A 25233-nucleotide genomic window follows, 5' to 3' on the forward strand; every position below is an offset into this window, starting at 1 on the left:
TAAAGCGTGCTGTGCACTGGATCCTGGGCCATCGCACAGTGTAGCAGAGCACAGGGGCAGATCACTACGTCACAGGTGTGGCTGATTTAACAACAGTGACGGTTCTTTGAGCACAGGGCCATTTTTATGGCTCATTCGCAGGCGTGGATAATTGAAGCCAATTAGCGATAGTTCAGGCTCTTTCCACTCCTCAGTGGGAAGAGCACAATCATTTGGCAAGAGGCTGCCTTGGGAGAGTGATCCCTAGCCAAGGAAGTTAATCAGATGGGGGGGGGGCTGACAGAGGGAATGTGGACTGCAGAAGAGATCTCCGCACTGCGCTAATGCCACCCTTGCAGGCAGTACCCTTCTGAGGATTCCTAACAGTTGCTGTATTATGTCGTGTGTGAAGAGCAAGCATCTAGTTAATGCTGAAATAAAGTGGTTTAAGTTTGTTTTTGTTTTGTTTTTTTTAATCCCGTTTTCGTCTGATGTGTCTCGTGGTGTCTCGCCCGATTTCAAAGGATATTTTATCTGAAGTGGAAGGGCGCTCAGCTTGAATGGTCTGTCTGGTCTTTTTTTTTTATCCTGCTCCTGGCAAGTCCAGGCCTCATCCCAGCCAGTAGGGAGGTTTCTGTGCGTTTTTAGCCTGATATTAGCTACCTCTGACAATTGGGAAATGAACCACTGCCCTCTAAACTTATCAGCTGAAAATGAGCAATGAGTTAATTGAGAAGGATGCTTGCTAGACTCTGATTTACATGGTTTGAATAGTATGATTTTAATAGTATTCTGCTGTATGACCTCACCTTGAGAGACTTATACTATAACTTTACTGTGTCCTGTCTGATTTCCAAGATATTAGATATGTTTTATCTTCACTCAGAATTTGTCATTACTATGCTTTGTTTGCACAAACACAATGAATCATTTATCGCTGTAGCTGTAATTTTGAATAAGAGGAGTTTTGAAACTAAAGAGGCTTGTGGATATGCTTCCACAAGACTTAGGGAAATACTGTATTTTGAAGACGTTGAAAACTTTGTGTTTCGTTCTGCTTCATTTTTGTTTGTAATGATGCAGAAAGCTCAGCACACCAGGTACAGAGATTACATTCCCAGTACACAAGTCTGGGCAGACAGACACTGAGTACATCTTCCCATGCACAGCATTCATTCCCAGAGTGCTCGAGCATGTCCAGCATGGGTGGGCGTGCCCACTGTGTGTGAGTGTGCCCAGTGTGTGAGCGTGCCCAGCACAACTGAGCATGTCCACCATGTGTGAGTGTTCCCAGTATGCATAAGCATGCCTAGTGTGTGTGTGTGTGTGTGTGTGTGCCCAGTGCATGTGTGAGTGTGCCCAGCATGCATAAGCATGCTCAGTGTGTGTGAGCGTGCCCAGTGTGTGTGAGTGCATGAACACGATTTATAATGGGTAAAGACAATCAGATCTACTTGTTTGTTCTCCGTCTTCATCCTTTGAGCATCTAATTCTGTGCTGAAGTTCATTAGGCAGTTGAGACACAAATAGCCATTGTTACTGTAATGCATTGAAATAGATTTTCAGACTATCATTTTACCATTAACTGGGCTGTGTGCATGGATGGATCCTTACAGATGGCATTGGTGATAGATAATATTACTGTAGGCTTGTGTAATGCCATAGCAGTCACTCAGCTCATCCTTTCTTCTGATTCTCTTTCATCCTGGGCATTTTGGAGAGCGACTCTCCAGGGCTCTTTACAGACACAAACTATAACCCTATGCTCTGGTTTCACTCTGATGGCACTTACTGGTGTTGAGGCTAACCTATAGACCTCCCCACTAATTTTTTCTGACACATTGTCCGTTTCTTTTAATGATCTGAAACGTCCTACCGGATGAAGAGCTTTTTGCACGTAAAAATATCTGCCACTTTCTGCAGCAGGCCACTTTCATAAAATGCGTCTGAAATTCTCCAAAGTATGTTCATCTAGACCTATCTGGAGAGAGGAAAACCTGATTTGGTCAGTTTCATGTCCATTTGTATGGGTAGAGAAAAGGAGCTGCCAGTTCTGCTGGCAGCAGAGAGTGCATTGTCCTTAGGTGGATGTGTATGGGGCGTGTGGCCTAAATTCTGCTGTGTTAAAACTGACTGAAATCGGCACCCAAGCCTGGTTTGGAATCACATTGGTGCTACTCTAGGAGGGTCTCTCCCTTCTTCTGTCCTGCAAAGGACTGACTGTGTTTCAGAGCTGAGGGACGGTTGGTCTATCTGAAGAGTCAAGGGGGGAAAATTTAAGTATTAGGAACAAAAAAAGGTCAATGTCTTGCTGTCAAGTAAAAAGGAGATATGCAACATTTCGGCAGTTGAGCCTGCTTCAGGGTGCACCCGAAATTGCTTTGTTTCTCCTTTCTACTTTTTAGTGTGGAATTAAAACTTTACTGGCTCTTTTGCAGCCTACGCACACTGACGCAGTTCCCCACTTGAACATAATTAGCATTATGCAATTTAGAGAGGGTAGGCACATGAGAGGGCTATAAATAAATCTCTCCCCTGCCGACATCGTCACTAACTTGGAACGCAACAACTCGCTGCGTTTGAGACCTGGAGTGGCAGAATGTGAACAGGAGTCACAGTCTTGCACAGTCGACGGCGGTCAAACGGCCCGCAGGGATCTGACTGTGCGGTGAAGCAGGGCCTGCCGAACTGACCATCCTCCAGCCTGTCGGTGAGAATCACTCAGCACAGCCGCAAAGGAGGGGCAGCCACACACTAACCAAGAGGAGAGGGATTTCGATGGTTTGAGTTGGCGTTTCTACGTCAACCTGCGTTTTGTTAGATCAGCCTATTAGCCCGCCAATGGGATCAGCTCTGACCAAGGTTTCCGAATCTTAGTTGTGGGTTTCATACAGATAGCCGGATAGCCGCAGTGCTGATAGGTAGTTCAGCCCAGCCTATTATGTGCCTCTGTGGGTCGAAAGATGAAGTGTCACCTGCTTGTTTGATGCAATTAGTGCTGCTAATTGGAGTGTAACGCGGTGAGAGAGGCAACAAGCAGAGTGTGAATTATCTACACCCATTATCAAAGAGCATAAGAGGGGGCACAGCTTTGTAAGAAAACAGTGCTGGAGAGAAATCCAGGATACAAATGAGTTTACAATGGTGTTATTCTGCCATGAGAAGACAGCAGAATGGAAACAGCTTACTGTAGGTATAATGAGATTCTTCAGTGTGAAAGGAATAGATTTTTTTTAACACCAAAAATAAGTGGCAGGTGATCGTGCTTTTATATGAAATACCCTTTCTGGGAAAGAAACGCAGTTGCCAGGTGTCCAAATTAATTTATGGACTCACAGACAGCGGCCTTCTGCCGCTGTTGTCAGCTCTGTGTCACTCACTCCTTCAGTGGAAAGTGGCTGTGAAAATCAAGCAATGAAAAAAAACAACCACCTGTATTATATAAAACAGGTAGTTATTGTGAATGATTAATGATTGCAGCATCCTAACTATACTTTATAACAGAGTAACTATGGTGCAATGCATGCTGTTGTAATTGTGCTTTTATATGTGCTAATCCGAACTGATCTTGACATTAGTCATTTGTAACACTGGAAGTTTGTACGAACTCCATAGTATAGATATTGCAAGGTAGAGTGTTTTCACCCTAAAATATTAACCACAGTCATTTTGTCAGGTTGATGCAGTTATTCGATTCTCAAAGCTGCCTTTAATTTATTATAGCTGCTGGCAATGGATCGAGGGCCTGTCGGAGCAGTGCCTGGTGTTTCAATCCAGTCTTATCAGACTTTCTGGGCAGTGACCATGCTGCCTTTAATAAAAAAAAGTGATACACCCCAGTATTAAGTGGGGGGCAGGAGAAGGGGGAGTTAGATCATTGTTGATATTTGCTTGGACAATGCTTCAAATCCTCTTTCTGACAAATTTAAAACAATAAAAGTATTTAGTCAGGCTTTTGTTTTCCGGTGAAATTGTGGAGAACGAGATAAGGTTTTTTTTTCCTCCCACTCTGTGAGGAATGAACCTGTTTCTGCCTGAGACCCTGAGGCTGTATCAGCAGGCTCTTGGAGTCCCCTGGATTATGAGACGACACTCCTTCTGTCCTCTCTTCTGGGGTCGTGAGGCTGCGCTCGTCTGCTCTTTGACATTGTTCTGCTAACACTGCTGCTGTGCAGGAAGAGCTACGCAGCAGATCTGACAGGAGTCGCATCTGCCCTGCACAGTGTCTGAGATGGGAGTAATAAATTTTGCTGCGGTGGTTTTGGAGACGGTTTTGTGAGTCTATTTTAAGATTACATAAAAAAGATGGACGGAATGATACAGATAGAGAGCTGCTTCAAGCTGGCCTGTTGTCAAGTCTGCGTAGCTATTTGAGTGCTATAATGCATCTGAAATGTACAAGTTACAAATGATGCGTTATCTGACATAAGGAATTACACAATGTAGTCCCAAGAACTAAATTACATTTTTTTTGTAAATGACTGAGCCAGATGTGTGTAGAGTATAAATACAGATCTTTCATTTTTAATAATAGAAACTTAAGAACATAAGAGAGGTTGCATATGAGAGGAGTCCATGAGCCTGTTTGGCAGTTAATTGATCCGAGAAGTACACAAGTACCTCGTGTTCTCACTTTTAAATACCCTTCCATTTTAAATACCTGATTTTATACCTTCACCGCAGCTACACATTGAGTCCTGATATCTACTGTAACTACTGTGTATGAGAACTGTGAGAGGCGGTGCCATCAGACCTGTTTTAACAATTCGCTTGTCCATCTCTTGTCTTCAGGCTTTCGGAAACTGAAGTCATGAGTTAAATTGCTGGACTTGTCGAAGCAGCTACTAGGATCCCTTCAGATTGACGCGTGAGGTTTAATGGTGCCAATGTCACACCACTGAGAGGCATGATTTCATGTTTTTAATTAAGTGTTTTGGGTTCATAGTTCATGAGTTCAAGACAAACCAGTGAGGAGCTCCAGGCCTTACTGATCTGTTCCAAGCACTGAGGCAAAGACACACCAGGACACGTTACTGTCATTGGAAATGGCTCCTGCTTTGGTACAAATAGCGGTTTGCTGCCACCCTGCTGCCTCTTAGATAGGCCAGTGTTCCTTGAGGGCAGTTAGCTGCACAGAGCAGAAAGCGGAGGAACAGCAGTGTGCTGCTCTATGGTCTGGCTGCAAATGAATCGGTTTTCTGAGAGCTCACTGAAAAGACATTCCCAGCGGTCTCTGTCCGGAGATTAGAAGCCTGGATGGACGCCACGTTTCTGCAGCTCTGCCAGTAGAGCTGTGCTGGGTAAAGAACAGTGGGCTCAGGAGGTTCACAGTGCCTGCTGCTTCTCCCTGCTGCCTTATAAGGTGTCTGCAGATCTGGAGCCAGTGTCTGCGGCAGAGCGGCAGTAATGCCCTCCCAAATAAGGATGGGAGCTATGAAAATCAGAGGGGAAAAGAGCAGCAGCAGCACGAAATCCAGGAGAGCCCATTTCAAGCACCAGGCACTGTCCCAGCAAAGCGACTCACCCAGGAGAAAACCTCTCAGTTTTGTCTCCTGCAGTCCAATGGGATCACACCAGTCTGCCCAAGCTTGTATTCGTGCATGAGGGCACAGGTGGAACACACGTTAACCCAGACAGTTTAAATATCATCTGTCTAATGCAAAGTATTTATTCAGGTGCTTTTATTAGTCTTCGTTACTATTCTTGGACAGGAACTGCATTTCCACCCCTGGGATCATTTAGGAATCCCTTGCCCATGAAGGAATACAGAGGAGTTATCCGAAATATGACGTAAGTTATTTACCACAAACCAGTCGGTACTGTAATAATAATAATAATTATTATAATAATTGCTTACACTTATATAGCGCTTTTCTGGACACTCCACTCAAAGCGCTTTACAGGTAATGGGGATCCCCTCCACCACCACCAGTGCAGCATCCACCTGGATGATGCGACGGCAGCCATAGTGCGCCAGAGCGCTCCCCACACACCAGCTCTCAGTGGGGAGGAGAGCAGAGTGATGAAGCCAATTCATAGAGGGGGATTATTAGGAGGCCATGATTGATAAGGGCCAATGGAAAATTTGGCCCGTAGGCTCTAGGAAAGTGCAACTTGCCTTGAGCTAGCTGCAATTACCTGTCAGGAAAGCAGATACACTAACAGATCAATCTGGGCACGTCGAGCAAGGGTCGGGGTCCAGCGCTGCATTACTGGGGTTTCAACACTAACGTGTTTCTAGAAAGTGTGAAGGCTTTAATCTCAAATAGATGTCTGCCTGCAATGGTGCTGACCTGCTTGTTCTAGCAAACTGGAGACCTGCATTAAGTGGAAGTGTTGACATTCACTGTAGAACTCCCTCCTCCGGAATGAATAAATAGTCTCTGTTCAATCACTGCAGTAATGAGCGATTGCATGGCTGCTCTAAATTACCACAGAGCTGTTGAAATGTCAGGGGTCTGGCAAATAGAAGAATAAATACAATCAATAATAATTCCACTGCAGGGACAACTGGAGACCTTTCTCTGCCCTGGTGTGCAGCAGGCCGTGTAAGTTGTGTGTAATGTTCATTTCCACATCACCTGGCCTGTCCTCCCAGTAAGCGCAGCAGAGCTTCTGGCTGGAGCCTCAGTGGTTGTAGAGCCCAAAAGCAACTCAGCCAGCCCTCAGCGGTTTGCTGTCAGTGAAGCTGCTCATCAGCCTCTCAGGTTCGTAAACAAACCCTCGTTATGAAAAGCATCTGTGGGCTTGGTTTTGATTCTTTTCTTGGTTATTTGCTGAACACATTCACTGTGCCCAGACTTGTGTGGTGCAAGCTGTGTGTGTGAGGATAGACAATAACGAGACACAGCTCTTGGAATTTTTTCTCTTTTCTTTAGAGTATTGGTTTTTCAAAAAACACAATTTCCTTTACAAATCACCCTGCGTTTTCACAGATTGGTAGCGGATTTATTTTTTTAAATAATTTGGCCCAAATGTCAGATAAAACCCCATTAATTATAGACAGACGGCGTGTCCATGCTGGACTAAACATATCTTTTGCTCGCTGTGAACGAGGATCTGCACCATATGAGATTTAGAAAAAGAACAGAACAGACTATAGGTCATAATGTCCATTTTCAGGACTGCACTTTAGTGAGGGAAATTAAAGACATCAGTCTGAAATGTATTGTCCATGCGCCTGTTTGTCATTTGTGCCTATTTGTTTTCTCTGCTGTTACTGGGTACAGCTGCACGAGTTAGCATTCCAATACACGTGTTGTATATGGCAAATAAAAAATCTTGAATCTTGAATATTGAGAGCTGTACCTTAACACTGAGACCCTGCCTTACCAGCAGCTTCAGTGTCAGACAGCTCAACAGCTGCTCATAGGTTGTTGTGTGTCGTCTTCCCCGCAACACACACAGCCTGCTACTGAACGCATGTTCACTGTTCACCTGTGTAATGACTTGGCCCACCACCTGTGTCTATAGTCCAGCTCTTACCCTGGTAATATTGCTGTGCCTGTACACTGCGGGGCTGAACTCTTTACTGCAGACACAGGGTAACAGCAAAAAAGTCCATTCTATAGCTGTCTGATCCCAATTCGGGATTTATGCGTTTACAAAAACGCACGCGATACTCGTGAGGGTGGAACTGAATTGGTGCCCTTCTCTCAAGGCTGGAAATACAAACAGTTCAGGATTTGCACATGACGGAAGAACAGGGCAACATTACTAGCTGTGGAATACTGCCAGACTAGTGCCCGAAAGGACCACGATGAAATAAAATTCAAGTAACATAAAATGGTAATAAAGAAACACGATGCTGGTGTTTACATTGTAATCGTTACTGTAAATGTTAGCATTTCGAGAGAATTGTTCGCGCTACAGTCCTGTCCTGCGGGTGCCATTAGCAGTCCTCTGCTGAGGCCCTAATGAGTGCCTAACGACGGTGGGGCTGTGGCCCTGAGAAAAGCCGTGTGTTCTCAGCAAAGCCGTCTTCTGCAGCCCTGGAAGGGTACGCTAACAGATGCCTGCACCCGTTGTCAACCTGAGCAACAGATGAAAAGGTAGCATAAATTATGCAGGTGCCTTTCTTTTTCAGTTTTCTCGGCGCTGATTCGAGTTGCCTGCGGGCAGGCCGTCTCTGTGGGATCAGCTCGTGACGAGGCTCTACTCGGACGCGAGGGGCATCAGGGTTGGGGGTGACGCAAGCGGACACTCTTTCGTTTGCCAGGGCGGAGCGTCAGAGCCTTCCCCGTATGGCGCGGAGGCCAGGAAGGAGAAAAGCTCGCCAGGCCCAGTGGGTGGCACAGGGGTGATGGGCGTGTCTCGGGTGGCCCGGTCAGCTCCGTGGGTACCCTCCTCCTTCCTGCCCTCCCGTGGGGCAGTTACGGGAGACAAGCTGTCCCACTGCCACGTTTTCTTTTCTGGTTCAACAAACTTCAAATGAGGAGACTCTGTTCCCTAGAGCTCTCTTTTATGTGGATGTTGTTTCTTTTTTTCTTGTCCATGACGTGCTCTACGAGATCAGCACCCTTCATCCACAGTCCCTCAGTGTATATCAATCTGCAAACGTAATTATTGGCACCTTTTACCTTCACCAGTTTTATTTACTCATTTCTTTAGGATAAGACATAATAAATGAATTCTACTTCTCACTGATACCTCTCCTATGTACTGTATATGTTGAAGGTTCACTCTAACACATGGGAGTTCCAATGATTTATTGAATTAGCTCATTTAAGTGGTGCAAGTGCTGTTGTCTGCCATCGTGGATGTGCGCATGCATTTTAAAATAAGAAATAACACCTACTCCATTTGAATCGGATTGAGTTGTGGGAAGACACTGTTATGTGTGTTTAATTGATTTAGAAGTAATTAAGAATCCCAATTGGAATGACGTCATGTTCAGTGTTCTCTTCATTGGTTGTCAGACAAATCCTAGCAAGGTCACCCTGTTGGACATTTGGAGGATGCTTGCAGGCATTTATCAAAGCATGTATCTCAGGCTTTTCAAAGCTCTGCCTCTTCAATGGAAAAATTGCAGCAGTTACGAGTCCAAGATATTGATGTGTCCCTCAGATCTCCCTGACGCCTCCTCTCTGTTTGCAGAGTCTGGTGCTCAGCGTGGGTGCCAAGTGGTAGCTTTCTGCTGTGACTTATAATTAGAAACCCCTTTTAATCAGCTCCCCTTGTTTGAAAACTAAACAACATTTAATTAACAGGAACAGGCTGTCTTCCTCTCTGCACCAGACGAATAGGAGTAGTTGTGGATGGAGCATGTGTCACTTTGCAAACAGTGCGCCATGCCGTCGCTGGCCAGACAGACACTTGGGCTCGAAACACAGGGACTGGAGGAGAGAGTTATCACCTCACTTTCAAAGGCTCAGAAAGTGTGCTTTGAAGTCCCGCATCAAGGCTTTGCCAGCAAGCCTTTTAGCTTTTCAAAGGCAAATAAAATTGAAAAAGAAAAGCAACAGCGAAGAGAAAAAAAAACAGCTCAGCTTTCTCTGCTTCCTCCTCCGTAGATTGCTCACTACTGTGCGGTCGAACTGCTTTATTTTTTTGTCTCACTGGTAAACAACTGTTCCACTGCAAGACTGCGGAATTTTCTTTTTCAGGCTTTGGGGGGTGCAAAGATGATTGTTTTTGGTTTAGGGCGACCTCTTGAAATGTCTTTTAACAGATTGTGGTCGCTTCTGGGTGTATTTGTGGAGCCGTTTAGCTGCACAGCATTTTGGGATACTTTCGGGAGCTGTTTTGTTTTTTTGTGCTCATTCTGCGTGAGTGAGCACGAAAGGGCTCATGTGCAGTTTTCAGTCTCTGCTCCCCATATTGCAGAGTCTTTGAGGAGGGAAGAAAGGATGACGAGCCTACCTGGAGATCATTGGAACAGTCCACTACACTTATATTGGTGGCCTCAAGCCATTTAAATCAGACACTGGCAGGCATCCCCAGGGGATCCTGGGAGGGGACATCAGGATGCACAGAGAGTAGTGGCCCCTAGTCTGTGCTCTCTTTTGAGATCTGCGTAGCTTGTAGCAGAAACCTTTCGTTAGTCTCTTCTTGAGATCCCCACATCAACTCACAGTGATGGCTAGTACTAAGTTACTAAAAAATATTTGACAGAACAAGTTGATTATTCACATAGCCTTAAATGATTATTTAATTATTAGGGGATTATTAGGAATTATTAGGGGGCATCTTTGCTGTTTTTTTTTAAATCTTGAAGGAAAATCCAAAGGAAGCAGCTGTAGGAGGAGATGTCGAGAATTGTCTTGTTGTTGTGCGATGATGGTGCAGTAGCCCTGGTGCAATTGGATAAAAAAAAGCCATCTGGAGCAGCAGTTTTGGTCTGTTTTAAAGACAGTCACATTTATTCCAGGAGTTTTTTTTTCTGTGGCTGTGCCCAAAACAGCGGTTACGTTATCCAGCCCCCTCTTTAAAATCAAAAATATCCCATGCCCTCAAGCGCTCCACAAAAGGTATATTCAAGCTGACTCTGTGTTAAAAGAAAAAAGGAGCTGCTCCATTGTAGCCACGGAAATCTCTTATCTTCTGGAGATAGAATTTGTGCAAAGTATTTTAAAGGATTCCACCAGGGGTGATGGAGAAGTTGCATCCTCTGTTCAGTGCTATCGGAGGCTGATTGACAGCCTTTGAGCTGTATCGATCTGCACATCGCAAGGTCAACGAGCGCAGCTTTTTCCACAAAATGGTTTTCTACCGCATGGAAATGTTTGTCTCAAGGCTAATGAGTCACTATCTCAGAGCTGGATCGTCTGTAAAAAACACGCACTGTGGTGTACGAGGCCTTTGAATGATGCACGGAAGTCGTGTTCAGTCATCTTGTACTGGAGTTCATCCCTTTTTGAAAGAGCAGTTATGTAATGCTGCAAAAGATCTTTTATTTCTCCTTTTTAGTGAAGGGAAAAGGAAAAACTGCCATCCTGCGCTCTCCATTCAGAAAGGAATCTTTTAAACAAAGGCAGGGCAGATGTGCTTTGAGATCTAGTGCTATTAGATACCTCGCGAAGAAATTACAAATCAGACAGCAGTGAATGGGGCCTGTTCTTACAGTCTTCTGTTAAAGCATTAAACTGGTATTCAGATTAGAATGACCTGACAATGAAGCTATAACTCTTTCTTGTAAACCTCTTTTGCTTGTGCTGCTGTAGGAGATTTCTTGTTTAGTTTCTGGAGCCCTCAAGAACCGAATCTTTTTCAATTGAGGAGTCAGTTCTAGAGAGCATATTGACATGGAAGACAACTCTTAAGCAGTTTCTGATTCTGCGACAAGCTGGGCCACATTGTATTAATAAAAACAGGGCTTTTTCCCCTGTATTCTGATGCTAAGCACAACTCAGATTGAAACTTCTAGCATTCTAATAAACAGCTGGATGAGATCCTCATTAACTGCCAGCTATCAGGAAGATGAGCCCAATAAACTCCTTTCATCTTTAACCTTTTGCAACAGATCTGCTTTATGTTGTATATAACATATGTTATAGACTTCTCCACTACAAAAAGAGCCACCCACTCTGAAAGGCCAACACTACTTAGCCCTGTGAATCCCTTTATATACCCAACTAAGTCTGGCTTATCCCATGTGAGAATGTGGCTCTCAGCCTTCATCAATTTTCCAATTAATTAACTAATTCACCATACAGTATGTGACTATCTACACAATAGAGGCCTAAATGACCTCCAGCGGCAGGTCAGTTGAAGCTACTGGATTAATTACTGCTGGCCAGCCACACCATTTTGTGTTCAATCATATGTACAATTCATTGCATAGGTGGTGCAGGTTTTGTGCTCTGACTATAGTCAATAACAAAAAAAATCTAGTATCTAGTAATGCTTAGAGTAGCTGATTAAATTGATTGAAAAGGTTTCCTTCTCTAGATGTACATCATATACATTATACTGTATGGGAAATGTGTGTCTTATGGTGGTATGTATTCATTCCTTCCTAACCCAGTGATTGTTTTAAAGTGTGAGGTACTATTGGGAGATAGGGATCAATCATTACAATTCTCACAGACAATTCTGTGTGAAAATATACATGCAGAGGCTGTAATAATAAAGTACAGTATACAGTGTTCCACCTTATGTTTTATGTGATATCCCTTTAAACATACCGATTCACTTTACCAGTTATCATGGGACAAGAGATGCAAAGCATTTTGTCTCATTAGTCCCTCGAGAACAGCTTACAGGTGTACAGGTACTGGTCAGTAATCACTGAGCCCACTTAATTTGCCTTGAGGTCCTGCAGTTCATCACTAGATGTGTATCTGCTTGCATGTGTGTTTTCACAAGAGGTAGACAAAGACATCCTAATATCACTCTCTGAAACAGAATGGACTCGCAACGTGTCTTAAGCACATCTCCAATATTTAAAAGATTAAGGTGCACAATGATGAACATCACATGCCCGACAATCAGTGGTGCACTTGGGTGAACGTGGATCTTCTCAGGACGTTATGGCAGCTTTTTAAACAAGAGATCAAGATCGTGGCGCAACAAGTAAATATTCTCTGAGGCACAGTTGTAAGAGGATCCAGACTAAGACACACGTGTGAATATGCAGATGTTTGTTCACGTCTTCAGTCTTAAAACCTAACCAAGCACTTTGTTTGTACTGCGGAAATAATAAAATGATTTTAAAAGCATTTGGGTTTGTTTTTTTACAGGGCCTGTACTGTATATCAGCACCTCATTAACTCATTGCATTAGATGTGTACTTTTCTGTGCTGTAGGCTGACGTTTTCTGCTGTTTTTACGTCATTTTTTTTGGGCCGTAGCTGCAGGCTGGGCCTTGCTCTCCCCTGATTTCCCCTGCACTTCACATTGCCCCGCTGTTTTTGTCCTGATCTGATGGCAGACACTACCGAGGGTGGGGCTTGTCAAGAACAACTAGCATGTGCGATCAGTTTGTGTGCCTGTGGGATGTGAACACTAGAGAAGCACTGTGTGTGCGCGCTGCGGACAAGCTGTCTCTCTCAGCTCTTACAGTATATGCCAGTGCGTACAGGGCTGTACCCCAGCAGAGTGGGAAGAGGCATCAGATCAGAGCGGGTTCGTTCCAGTGATGGCTGTGGGGCAGGGAGATGTTGGAGCAGAGGCGGAAGTTAACAGATGCAGGGAGGCTGTCCCATCGGACGCCCTCGTGGTGTGTTCTGTAATAATCCGTTTTGATAATCTGCCTCTGTATGTCATGTTAAAGCTCCCAAATTGTTTACCAGGAACACACAGAGCCTTATCCAGCGCACAGACTAAAGTGGCATTGAGCTGAAGCCTCATTTTATCTCATTGCTGCCGAGGGGCGAGGACCCTTTCTTTTTGGATCCGTTAAAAGAAATCTTTAGCGGGCGTGCGCGGGCAGGGAGGGGAGCACCTTATTCACGGCGGGGACTTCGGGGGACAGCCCCTTCGCCAAGACCGATGCGCTCCTCAGCAGCGCTTTTTAATGGGAAGTTTAAACATTCCTCCACCGGCGGATCCAAGGGGATTGTCCTCTTGATTGCGTTTATGAAATATTCAGCTTTCTTTTCATAGGAGTTCGTGATCGATGATGACATCCCTCCCGTTTCTCCCTGCTATACAAGGGATTAGTGCAGAACAGACGATCCAGTAAGATTGCTCATCACTTCTTCACTGCTGCTTGACTTTGCCCAAAGACAGCCTGGGCTCAAGGGGAGTTTCAAAGGCTATTCTAAGAACCTGTTTCTAGGTATGTCCATAAGGATCGCTCATCTGATTAGAGTGTTCCTCTGTGAGTGGCACGCTACCACGTCGGTGATAGATCTGTAGCTAAAGCCGTATGATTCCATCAAACCTCAGATAAAGGAAGAGGCCTGTCTCTAGGACTGTCCAACACCGATACAAGATATGGTACCTAGTCCAGCCCCTTGCAGCTTGAACCCCCATCAGCAAGAGCTCGTCTCCCCTTTGCAGTCAGCATGGACTTTATGCATGGTTTCTTCCTTCTTCTCTTGATTCTGTATCTCAAGCCTGGCATAGCCAATATTGTCAATGCCTTTTTATATTTATACAGGGCTGTTTTCCATCCATGAATGTGTAGAATCCTTTCAAATTCTAAGGGCCTCTCAAAGGACTCTCATATGATGATTTGTAGAGTGGGGTGGCATAGTGGCTCAATGGTTAGCATTACTGCTTCTCGGTGCTGGGGCACTGGATTTAATTTTTGGAGTGCAATCTGCATGGAGTCCGTTTCTTTTCCCCCATGTTATATAAGTTTCAGGAATTATTAATTATTATTATGTTCTCCCACCTTCCTCCAGGTGCTCCAGTTTGCCCCCACAGTTCAAAGACATACTGGTTGACATGCTATTGACTTCTGGGAAAATCAGCCCTGCTGTAAGTGTGTATGTGCTGCGTCTGTGTGCCCCACGATGGACTGGCGTCCCTTCCAGGGTGTGTCCTGCCTTGCGCCCATTGCTTGCTGGGATAGGCTCCAGCTCCCCTCCGGCCCTGTATTGGATAAAGAGGCTTGAATGGATGGATGGATAGAAGTTTTGTGCCATGGTTTTCAAAAACGGGAAATGTGTATTTCGATAAAGCTTTTACTTCTAAGAGTTGTCATTTTATTTCGGTGCTAACAGCCATAATGATCCGATGACGTTGATCAGCAAGCTGCAGTCAGCGAATGATGATTTAGCGCCCAGTGGGCTGTGAAATACTTGTAATCTTCCTGTAATTCTTTGATCAATGCTTCCTAATTAACAGTGCCTGGCTTGAGGAAGCCTATCGATTCTGCTGCGGTTGTCAGGGCGGTGTGGCGCAAGGCCATGTGCTGGAGCCCGGCGTGCTGTAATGAGAGTATGGATCAGCAGTCCTGGAGTTACAGGGCTTTCCAGCAGGAGCCCCATAAAACACGCCATCTCGCAGCTTTTCTTCAGCAGTGAGAAAAATCATTACCTCTGATCGCATGGAGCTACATCAAGTGCAGTTCGACTAGCATGTGTTAGCCAGGAGAACAGGCGCTCAGGGAACACACAGAAAAATGCAATCAGCATCCTAATAAGAACGGTGGCAGTCTGAAAAGGCCACTTTGGAAACTGTATCTTCTGATCGCCCAAGATTGTAGGCGATCTACAACAACGTCTTGCAGTGAGGATATGCATGTCTTTGCCACCTTTTTCGGTTGTGCAGTACCCTGCGCCTTTGTAATCTTCATCTGTGACAATAGACATAACTCTATTCTTCTCCTAGGGCCTTTTGTGACCGCGTCAGTCAGCAGAATCTCTGAGGAGCAGCTCAGTCCAGGAGTGACCCTTGGGTTTAAATGCACAGCAGATTAAGGCAGCGCAGAGCAAAGACATGTAAAGCAATAAGTACTGATAAGGCCTTAAGCCAGTACCAGAGAGTCTTGAATAGAACACCTATTGATACCACTGTATCCTGGCTATAGGATAATCATCTGCCAATACGTGCTGTGTTTTCTCTTGTTATATGAAAACAGTGCAGCATTGTAGGAAATGAATCTTGGATTTCTGGAGTCAAGCGCTTAAACCTGGAGGTTACAGCCTACTAAAACACATGGACAAAAGCACACTAATTGATTCTCCCCCTGATTCACATATTGTATTGAGTTACATTTGTCTGAATCTGAATCATAGCCTTTCTCCTCTTACCGTGGTTATGCTGTAAATGTGGAGATAATCCTTGCACCATCCACAGAGCAATTACAAAACTCCATACCAGCCAGAGATGGAGGTTGAGAGGGCAGGGGAGATTTGTGTGCTTGATATAATAGGCACTACGAGAAATTGATGCCCGAATGTTTGAACGTACAGTATAGGATTAATGGTGCAGCCCCTGGTTCTTACAAACAGGTTTTTACAGTACGTTTTTACAGCTTCTGGTAACTACGGCTCAGTTATTTAAGTAATAATAAGTTTCCTTAGGGAAGCTGTTCCACCCAGAGCAGTTTCTGAATAGCATTGTTTTCATGTGGCCTGTTTCCCTGATGCCTTTCTCACTGCACTGGGCCAAGCTGCAGGTCATCGGTTAAGAGGAGCTGCTGAAAGTTTCTCGTGCTAGATCTTTCCCTTTTCACAGCGCTTCACAGCCCCAGCGGGTACATCTGGCAGAAATTTCCAATGCCCTGGCATGCCTGTGCTCACAGCATGTCAGGAAGCCTGAATGACCCAAGCCAACATTGAGCCTGGGCCATCAGTCACATGTTGTGCTGTTACTGTCACACAGTGCAATGCAGGAGGATTCTGGACTGTGGAAATGCTGCTGTGTTGTACAGTTTCCATGCATCTGTCTCGGATCTGTCCTGAGGATAAGGTTAATTATTAAGTGACAACTCTGTACATGCATTAGGCTTCTGGTACTCCACTAAGAGAAAGATTAAGATCTTAAGATGATTTCCCCAGGGCACAACAGTGCAGGCCTCTTGGTTAAAGAGTGTGTTTTACGGCAGCTTTCTTACCAGTTCAGCGGGAGACTTGACTCTGTGTTTGGAGTTGTGGATGCTGTCGTGTGCTGTACGCTTGGAAATATGTTTGCCTGGATCTGGCCGGCGTCAATGGGAGAGTAGTAAACAAACTCTTCCCCGTACAAAGTCCGTTTGGCGTTTCGGGTAAGTTTCCCTAAGATGACACCTGGCTGCAGTGTAAACAGCTGGTCGTTTCATGGAAACAAAAACTTGTTCTACCGACATGGGACATAAAAATCCCTCCATCGCGCTGTGCGAAGTTGCCTCAACACATCGCGACAAAGTCCCAGCGCTGTTAGATTTCGTGTCTCTGGCTGCGTGCCGAGGCCTGGTTCCGATCCTCACAGGAGCAGGGCCACCTCACTCCCTCCCTCTGCGGCTACAGCTTTAATATGCATGTTTCCCGTGTTTCTGTCGCTGGTGCGCACATGATGTAAGCTGACAGGCCACACTGCTCCGGGTTGACGAAAGGAGAGGTTTCCAGGTCAGGCTGAGAAAAAAAAAAAGCACTCGAATGAAGAGACAGAGCGTACAGCCTCTCTCCTTGATATCCTGCTCATCTCTGAGGAATATGTAAGTGCTTACACAGGCATAGAATACAGGAAAATATAAAACAATTATTGTTTTTGTTATTTTACTGTGTGTAAACTTGATTTACATTTTATTCTGTGCTTTACTGTGTGAGGACATTTTCGAAGCAAAGAGATTTTTTTTTTTTGGGGAGCCGGTAACTGATGAGGAGCATTGAGTCCGAACAGGATTTAAACAATTGAGTCACCACCTTTCTGTCTTTTTATCTGTAAAATGGACAGTTGTGCCCCAGCCTACACTGTGAAATCAGTCTCCTCACTGTGGCCTTCATATTGTAACCATGGTGACTGCCTCCCATAGCAACCCAAGGTGGTATAGTGTTGGCTGTTTTCTTGTGTGTTGAAATGATAGATAGACCTAGCTTGAGGTTTTTTTTTTCTATCCAGTGCCGCCAGGTGTCATATATCTTTGGGAAACAAATTTGAATTTAGCTCTGACAGTCATTATAACAAGGAATCTGCCTGCCACAGTGTTGCATGATGGAGAAAGGGGATGCAGTATTCATAACAAAGCAAAGAACTTTCCTGTGTCCTCATCTCAGGGGCTAGGGCTAGATTTAAGAGCCATTATTAATAGAAATGATAAATCACTTTCCCCTCTGCATCCTTTGCCTTATTTTTGATGAGATCAGATTGCAGCCAGGGGTGTGTTAAATCCATTCATGCATGTTAAAGGGAGCTATGGAGATTTTGATTTGCTATAGACATCGTTCCACAGGGCGCTGACGAATTCTAAGTCAAGTCCATTTCGTTTCCAGTCTGAATGGTGCCCAGCGTGAGCCCTGACTGGGAAGCCTGCAGTGTATGAAAGCAGGCCGGCTGTAATTCAAGCTATGTCAGTGTCGGGGCACTGAAGCCTCACTGCTGACTCACAGGGGTGTGTTTGTGGGTTTTTATGGCTCCTAACAGATGTGTTTACAAGTGGAGTCCAGTGAGCCGCAGTACATAGGCAGCAACAGTGGGCCCAGGACTCACGTACGATCAGAATCTGGGCTCCAGCCAGCCTGAGAGTTACTTCCTGGCTGGTGTAGGGTTCAATTTCAACAGCTATAAATACCACTACAAGTGCAGGGGAGCATCCGAAACAGTCCACAGTGTGCGCCCACGGACTGGGCTCAGTTCACACACACTCCCTCCCCTGATCCTGCCCAGACACTGAAGGAAAACAAAAAAAGCTATGAATTTATCGCTCGGGCAGAAGAAGCAGGGAACCCTTTCCGTGTAAAAGATGGATAGATTTTGCTCGCCGGGGGAGAGAGTGACCAGCGAAGGACAGCATGTCTCCCACATCAGTGTAATCCATTGTGGCCCAGGAGGATATATGCAGTACTTGCCCATCACATGCATGCTTATTGTATACTTCTATCAACCCACGCTTACACAGACAGACGCACACACTCGCCCACTGTGGTTATCATGGATTGAGCTCATACAGATACAGTATTATACTATTGCTCTTGTCGTTATTATTCATTTCTTTGGCTGTTGTGTTTTGCAGTGTGTTTTACAGTTCATAACACAGCTGCATTAGACCTATGAATGGCATGCTTGCAGACAAAAGATACATTGCAAAGTGTCACTGTGAGCCTGCCCAATGCAAAGAGGCGAAGCCTACTCTATAGATGGTGCAAAATACTGTTTGGGCCCCATAGCACTAAATTTAAATGAATATAGGCCCAAAACATTCTAAGCTACATTAAAGATTAAAGATTGCTTAGAAGCAATACATCTGTGAACTGCAGCAGAGAAGGGACAACCCAAAGGGAGCTACCCCAAATTGGCATGATGGGCTGAAACACTCTCACCCCAGGGGTCTCTCCAGGCTTGCAGCTGCTGCACAAGGCAGCCTGCTGAGCCTTTCTCATTGCCATGATAATGAGTGTCCCTGCACTGTGCATGAGACCTTACAGGAAATAGAGAGCATGCTATATCTAAGGGGTCCTTTCTGTATCCTCTGCCCTGTGCATGGACACCTGTCTTGTATAGGACTCAATATAGCTCTGGTGAACAACAGGGGGAATATAAGAAGGGTAAAGCAACCATTGTTCCATTCTCCCACAACCCTTTGGATAAGGAAGTGCATCATGTTCTTTGTTTTAAATGCATTTCCACCCCGTTTTCACCTGTTTCCACTGGATCATGTTTCACGGTTTCACTCTGAAGATCTCTGCTGGGTTGACTTTGTCGGTGCCTTTAAGGATTTTGAATGCGTGTGTCCAGCACCCTCATGGACGTCTGTGATCAAGGCTAAAAAGGTAGAGTTCTTCCAGCCTGTGAGTACAGCGCATAAAGTCCCAGATTGGATCTGGTTTCTGTTCCCTGAACCGATTCCAGATCAGAAAGATGTTATTTTTTATAATGTTGTGAACACAATTGTATACAATATTCTAAATGACAGAACCACAGTGTGAGAAGAGGGAACAGGGTACCATTCTCAAAGCAGTCATCTTCTGATGATTATTGTCTTTAACACGTGACACAGACTGCGCCAGGACTTTGCCCATATATAGCGCACAACCACTTCATTTAATATCACACTTACAGTCCTTACATTTCACCACACAAACAAGCATGTTGACTGGTAGAAATAACTGACATATGCCCCCACATGACGCAGTCTATGTTGCTGGAGAAGAAAAACTGTGACCAAAATAACTGGGTCTCGCTTTTAGAGCTCTGCATCATTTGCCAAGAGGAAGAAACGAAATTAAAATGAGAGTCGAGTCATCAACTCATCAACTAGATTGGTGGAGTGGTGGCTCTGTGGCTGAGGATCTGCGCCTGTGGCTGGAAGGTTACTGGTTCAAATCCTGCAGGTGGCAGAGGAATCCTACTCTGTTGGGCCCCTGAGCAAGGCCCTTAACTCCAACTGCTCCAGGGGTGCTGTACAATGGCAGATCCTGCACTCTGCCCTCAAACTTCTCTCCCTGTCTGTGTGTCTCATGGAGAGCAAGCTGGGGTATGTGAAAAGATAATTCCTAATGCAAGAAATTGTAAAGGGTTCATAAAGTGATATTATTATTATTATTATTTAACTTTCCTTGTGGTCCATTAAAAACACAGAGTGACAAGTAATGGTAAATCAGTGCCCACATCATAGATGCTGCTTTAACAACCTTCTCGAGATGACATCACAGATAATTCAGTGAAGAGAACAAGGGAACCATTGTTTTGATTGCAGAAGTTGAAATCATTGCATTTATATTGCACTCACACTAGTGAGTGTTAATTTTAAGGACCCAGTAACCGAGATGCTGTTCAATATTTATAATTATTAATAATTAAATGGCATGTAATTTAAAAGACTCTTATTGTAAGGTGCCCTTTGGAAGCAATCAACCATATGGAAAACCTTACTAATTCATGATTACAAATTAGACAGCAATAAAAACTCCTTAATTCCTGAGAAAATAAACTCTGAAGCCGGAATGTCAGGCCCAGGCTAGTGAAACAGATCATTACAGAGTATCTCTCTCATTTATAATCGAGTTCGCTCTGTTAAACACACATCTTTCTTTGACCAGGGCTTCAGTGCAGCAGAAACATTTCAGGGAAACGGGGAATTTATGGTTAGCATTAATGAAATGTTTAATGAGGTTTGAATAATTAACAGAGCAGTCTTTAACTGTTGAAAGGGGAAAAATGTTATTTTACAAACTGAATATTATTACAGTGCAAGTACTTACTAAGTACTGTTTACTTTTCATTAATATACTTCCAGTAAAGGGTTTTCCAAATTACATTCCTTGTCATTAAGTTTAACTTTAATAACTAGTAGGTGATTTCCATGCCTGAGTCCCACCAGATTCGAGTTTATTCTGGTTTTTGTAGTGTTAAGCAGACAAGAGAGCACATGGACATCATTTGGGATGCCAGTCCATCCGAGGAGCTAACCCCCAGCAACGCCAGTCTCCCTTGTACAGCCGGGTAGACTGGAGCAACTGGGATAAGGTAACTCGCTCACAGTACAACAACAAGGTCTACTCAGGGACTCAAACCAACAACCAACCAGTAATGAGACCAGATTGTTTCTACATTAGGCTACCCCTCACTCACTTGTTAAAGAGTTTCTTGTGTAGTCTTCTTATAACCAAATGACTGGAATACATTGTATATCCCCTGTATCTATCCTGCCTTGCGCCCGATGAAGTCCAGCCCAGGGTGTATCCTGTCTTAAGCCCATTGCTTGCTGGGATAGGCTCTGGCTCTTCCATGACCCTGAACTGGAAGAAGTGGTTAGAAAATGGACGGCTGTTGTATATCCCTCCTCAAAGCCATTTCCAATTTCAAATGGATGAAAGTAAGGTGAAGGTCAGATCTATAAACGGAAATCTTGATTCAATCCCAGCCTGCTGGACAATAGAGAGTTTTGTCTTCGAGAGAAAAAAAGGGGTCAGTCTCAGGTCTGAAGGTTTAAATTCCTAAATTGTCTTTTCATCATAAAAAAGCCATAGCATATTGTGGTTTCTCCTTTCATCAGCCGATGTATTTGTCCAGCTTTTTTTTCCCCACCCAACGAATCCAACGAATGTGTCATTACTGTCTAGAACCAGGGGTTGCCAGATTTTCAGGGGGCATTTAAAAAAATAAGTTCTGACCCTGTTAAAATTGTCGAAAGAAAAACTGTCGAAAGTAAGATCTGATTTCCTGACTGGAAGAACAATTATTTGTACCACTTTGATTTAAGCACACAGAGTTTCATTTTGTCTGATTGCCTCCAAAGCTAATGTGATTCCGCAATCATGTTTGACTGCATCCATGCATATGTTTTTTATAGCTGTGGTATCCAGACTTTTTTTTTTTGGAAGAGAGACTTCTTTTTGTTGAATTCCAGTATTTAAAATGATACTGAGGTACAGAGGAAACCAGGAGACGAAAGAAAGTCTGGTAATGCTACTGGGGCTTCCAGTGGCTTCCCACTTTGTTCTGTCTCATGCGATCAGGAACCCGTACTGGACTTATGGCAGGGATCAAAGGTTAAGGGTCAAAGGTTGACGAGAAAGTGAGGCAAGGATAATGAGCACCTGTATGCTCCAGTCATTGATCACTACTGTAGAGACATTAACCACATCTTTGATACTCATCCCTTTTCCCTAACATTTTTCTGCTGCGTAGAAGCTCTGGTCAAAGAAAGAGGTCAGTTTAACAGAGCGATCCCGATTATAAAAAATGTCAAAATGAAAATGCAGAGTTTATGCTCCTCACATTCTCCGGATAGGCGCTGCTACAATACTGGTTTGGCACTTTCGGTGGTGATGTACACTACTCTCTAACTGCTTCTTGTTCTGGGTAGAAGTCTTGCCAAACCACACAGTGATGGAGCAGGTCAAAAAACTCTCAATGACAGATCTGCAGGAGGGGCTCACTGCTTCTTTAACTGCCTCAGGAAGAACAGCCTCTGGTGAGCTTTCTTGACCGTGATGGCTGTGTTGACCTTCCATTTTAGATTGCTGGAACAAGCAATCCCAGGAACTCAAAATTATCCACCCTCTCTGCAGCCTCACTACTGATGTATAGTGATTAGAGATCTCCTTTGCTTCGCCTTAAGTCTGCCACAGGTTGTTTTTTTTTACATTTAGTTCTAGGTTGTTTAGGCTGCACGATTCAGCTCATTCAGCTTATCATTCCTGTCAACTCACTCATTTGAGTTTCTGAAGAGCCCTGTGAGTGTAGTGTCATCAAACTTGAACTTTCTCATTCTTATTCTCCTGCACTGCTTTCATAAAAACCCCAGCTGTACAAAGGGGTATAAATGTAAATCATTCAGTGATGACAGTGTCAGTCATATACATTAAAAAAACGTCATGGTAACGCAAGCAGATGAATTCATTACTTTCAAGGGTTAAACTCGCAACACACAGACTGGAATGATGCCAGTAGCTCTGTGTTTTAGTTCCAGAGCTCTGCTCTGCTGCAGAGGTCTCTCACTTTATTAACTTTGGCAAGACCTGTCACGATACACTGATATGCAGAAAAAATAATATATATATATTCTTATTTATGAGACTGCAATACCATACGCCTGATTAAGACTCCTGCTTCCGCTGCGATAAATTTCATAGCGGCCAATTTCTGTGAAATAAATAATTTGATCTGAGAGCTCGACTGCACTGCGGATGGAATGGAATGAGTGACATGCACCACACCAGACTGGGAGAAAAAAAGAAACCTTTAGGGAAATAAAACCTTTTTTTTCTGTTTGTGAAACAGATTGCCTAAGAAAAGCTGTTGTGATCCTCTCCTTCTTCTGTAAGGCAGAAGGACTTTCCACCTGGAGCTGGAATCAAGTTTTTACCCCCTGTTGCTTGTCTTTTGAGGTGCTTAGGCAGGTTTTAGATTTTAGGTTTTAGGGGTGGAGTGGTGGCTAAGGATCTGAGCCTGTGGCTGGAAGGTTGCTGGTTCAAATCCCACAGCTGGCAGAGGAATCCTACTCTGTTGAGCCTCTGAGCAAGGCTCTTAACCCCAATGGCTCCAGGGGTGTTGTACAATGGCTGACCCTGCGCTCTGACCCCAGGCTTCTCTCCCTGTCTGTGTGTCTCATGGAGAGCAAGTTGGGGTATGTGAAAAGATGAATTCCTAATCCATGTATAGGGCTAATAAAGTGATCTAAACTTATCTTAGATGGGTCAGTCTCCACAATACCTTGGCCCCGTAGCTTTCACTAGGAAGGATGACCGAATTAAGCATGGAAAAGCTTCCGAACTCTGTCTGTCTGACAGGAGCGCAGGAAGATGCTTAGTGTTTGGGCCAGGTTGCCTTCTCAGGGTATGTTGATAAGTCTCAGACACAGTAAGCAGGTAAAGAGAGCAGTACAAAACAGCACTGCCTATTGAACATTATTTTAGGCTAATGTTCTGTAAAGCACATAAGGCGTTACGAATACGTTTCATTTGGTAGCTGATAGTTGAGTGATCCAAGGGGATCTCATCAACAGTTTCCTGAAAGAAGCCAGGGAATTGTCTTCAATCAGATGGCTGCGTACCTTGTTCCAGACTCCCACAACCCTTTGCGTAAAGAAGGGCCTCCTGTTCTTGCTTTTAAATGCACTTCCACTAAGTTTCTCAGTTGAGCCATCTGGTTTGTTTAGCTCTTCAATCCGAGGTTCTGAGCAAGACAGGCTGACTTTGAAGATTCCAAATTACTGTGCTTGGAGCAGGTCCCCTTGTAAGTCTGTCTGTCAAAGTCTGAAAAGATTCAGTTCCTTCAGCCTATACATGAAGGACATTCCTTTAAGCCCCAGAATGTTTCTAATTTTTTTCTCTGGACTGACTCAGAGCAGCAATATGTTTTCTATAAAGCAAAGACCAAAACTGTACACATCTCCATACGACACTTCACTTTTAAGCATCTTTATAGCCATTCATGTGAATTTAACTAATCTATTTTATCTTACTGCATTCGGACGTGTCCTGGCTAGATTCACCAGTAGATTCACCTTTCTTTGCTGCCATCGCTAATGAAAACTGCATCCTGTGTCCTCGCAGCTGATCTTTAGAATGAGTTTGTTTGTGAACAGAGGAGAAATCAGCAAAGTGATATTATCCTTCTCACGTACAGTACGTCACGGTAGATATCCGTTGTTAATTGGGAGTGCCTGCTTACCTGTGTCAAACTGTTCACCGCTCCAGTCACAGGGAAAAGCCGAGTCAAAACCAGAAGTAATTCAGTACAACTAATTCCTCCTGGACTCAAAGACAAAAATCACATCACAGCATTGCATCACCATCACAGCATTAAAAAGTAATGGAAAATGTTCCCTGTGTCATGACATATAGACATAATAATACATTTATCATCAGGAAATTACATTTTAGAATTAGTACAAAAAATCTGTAGACCCATCCAGCTAATTTGATGTAGGCCAGCAACAGGGCTGCCCTCTGGATGATACAGATGTTTAGCAGCTACCCAGATGTGCTTTGTACTGATAAGTGAGGAAGTGGAGAGAGAACAGGAGCACTACTTAATTTAATCAGGAAAGCGGCTTCGCGGAGATGGTTCTCTTGCTGTTGTTGTTTCAGGGCTCCAGCCATTACAGAGCCGTTGCTGTTTTTTTAGCCCAGAAAAATCTGTTTTTCCTGCAGATTAATTTTATAAGACCAAACACATTAAATTTCCCCTAATGCATCATCTGACCCTTGAATGGAATTTCTGTTATCTTTCTCCAACGTAATGAACTCCTGTGCGGTCTGTAGTGTTTGTATAGTA

General features: G+C 44.2%; 1 protein-coding gene and 1 long non-coding RNA gene across 6 annotated transcripts in view; both read left to right on the forward strand.

The window, feature by feature from the left end:
- caskin1 (CASK interacting protein 1) overlaps positions 1-25233 on the forward strand; it is a 127083-nt gene that overhangs the window by 23888 nt on the left and 77962 nt on the right. The gene's annotated exons all lie outside the window — the stretch shown is intronic.
- Positions 2549-8625, forward strand: LOC148644977 (uncharacterized). The gene is made up of 2 exons (XR_015928396.1): positions 2549-2689; positions 3703-8625. It is a non-coding gene; the product is annotated as an uncharacterized LOC148644977 (long non-coding RNA).

The sequence above is a fragment of the Lepisosteus platostomus genome, chromosome 19 (assembly GCF_059453375.1).
Source record: "Lepisosteus platostomus isolate fLepPlt1 chromosome 19, fLepPlt1.hap1, whole genome shotgun sequence".
NCBI lineage: Eukaryota > Metazoa > Chordata > Actinopteri > Semionotiformes > Lepisosteidae > Lepisosteus > Lepisosteus platostomus.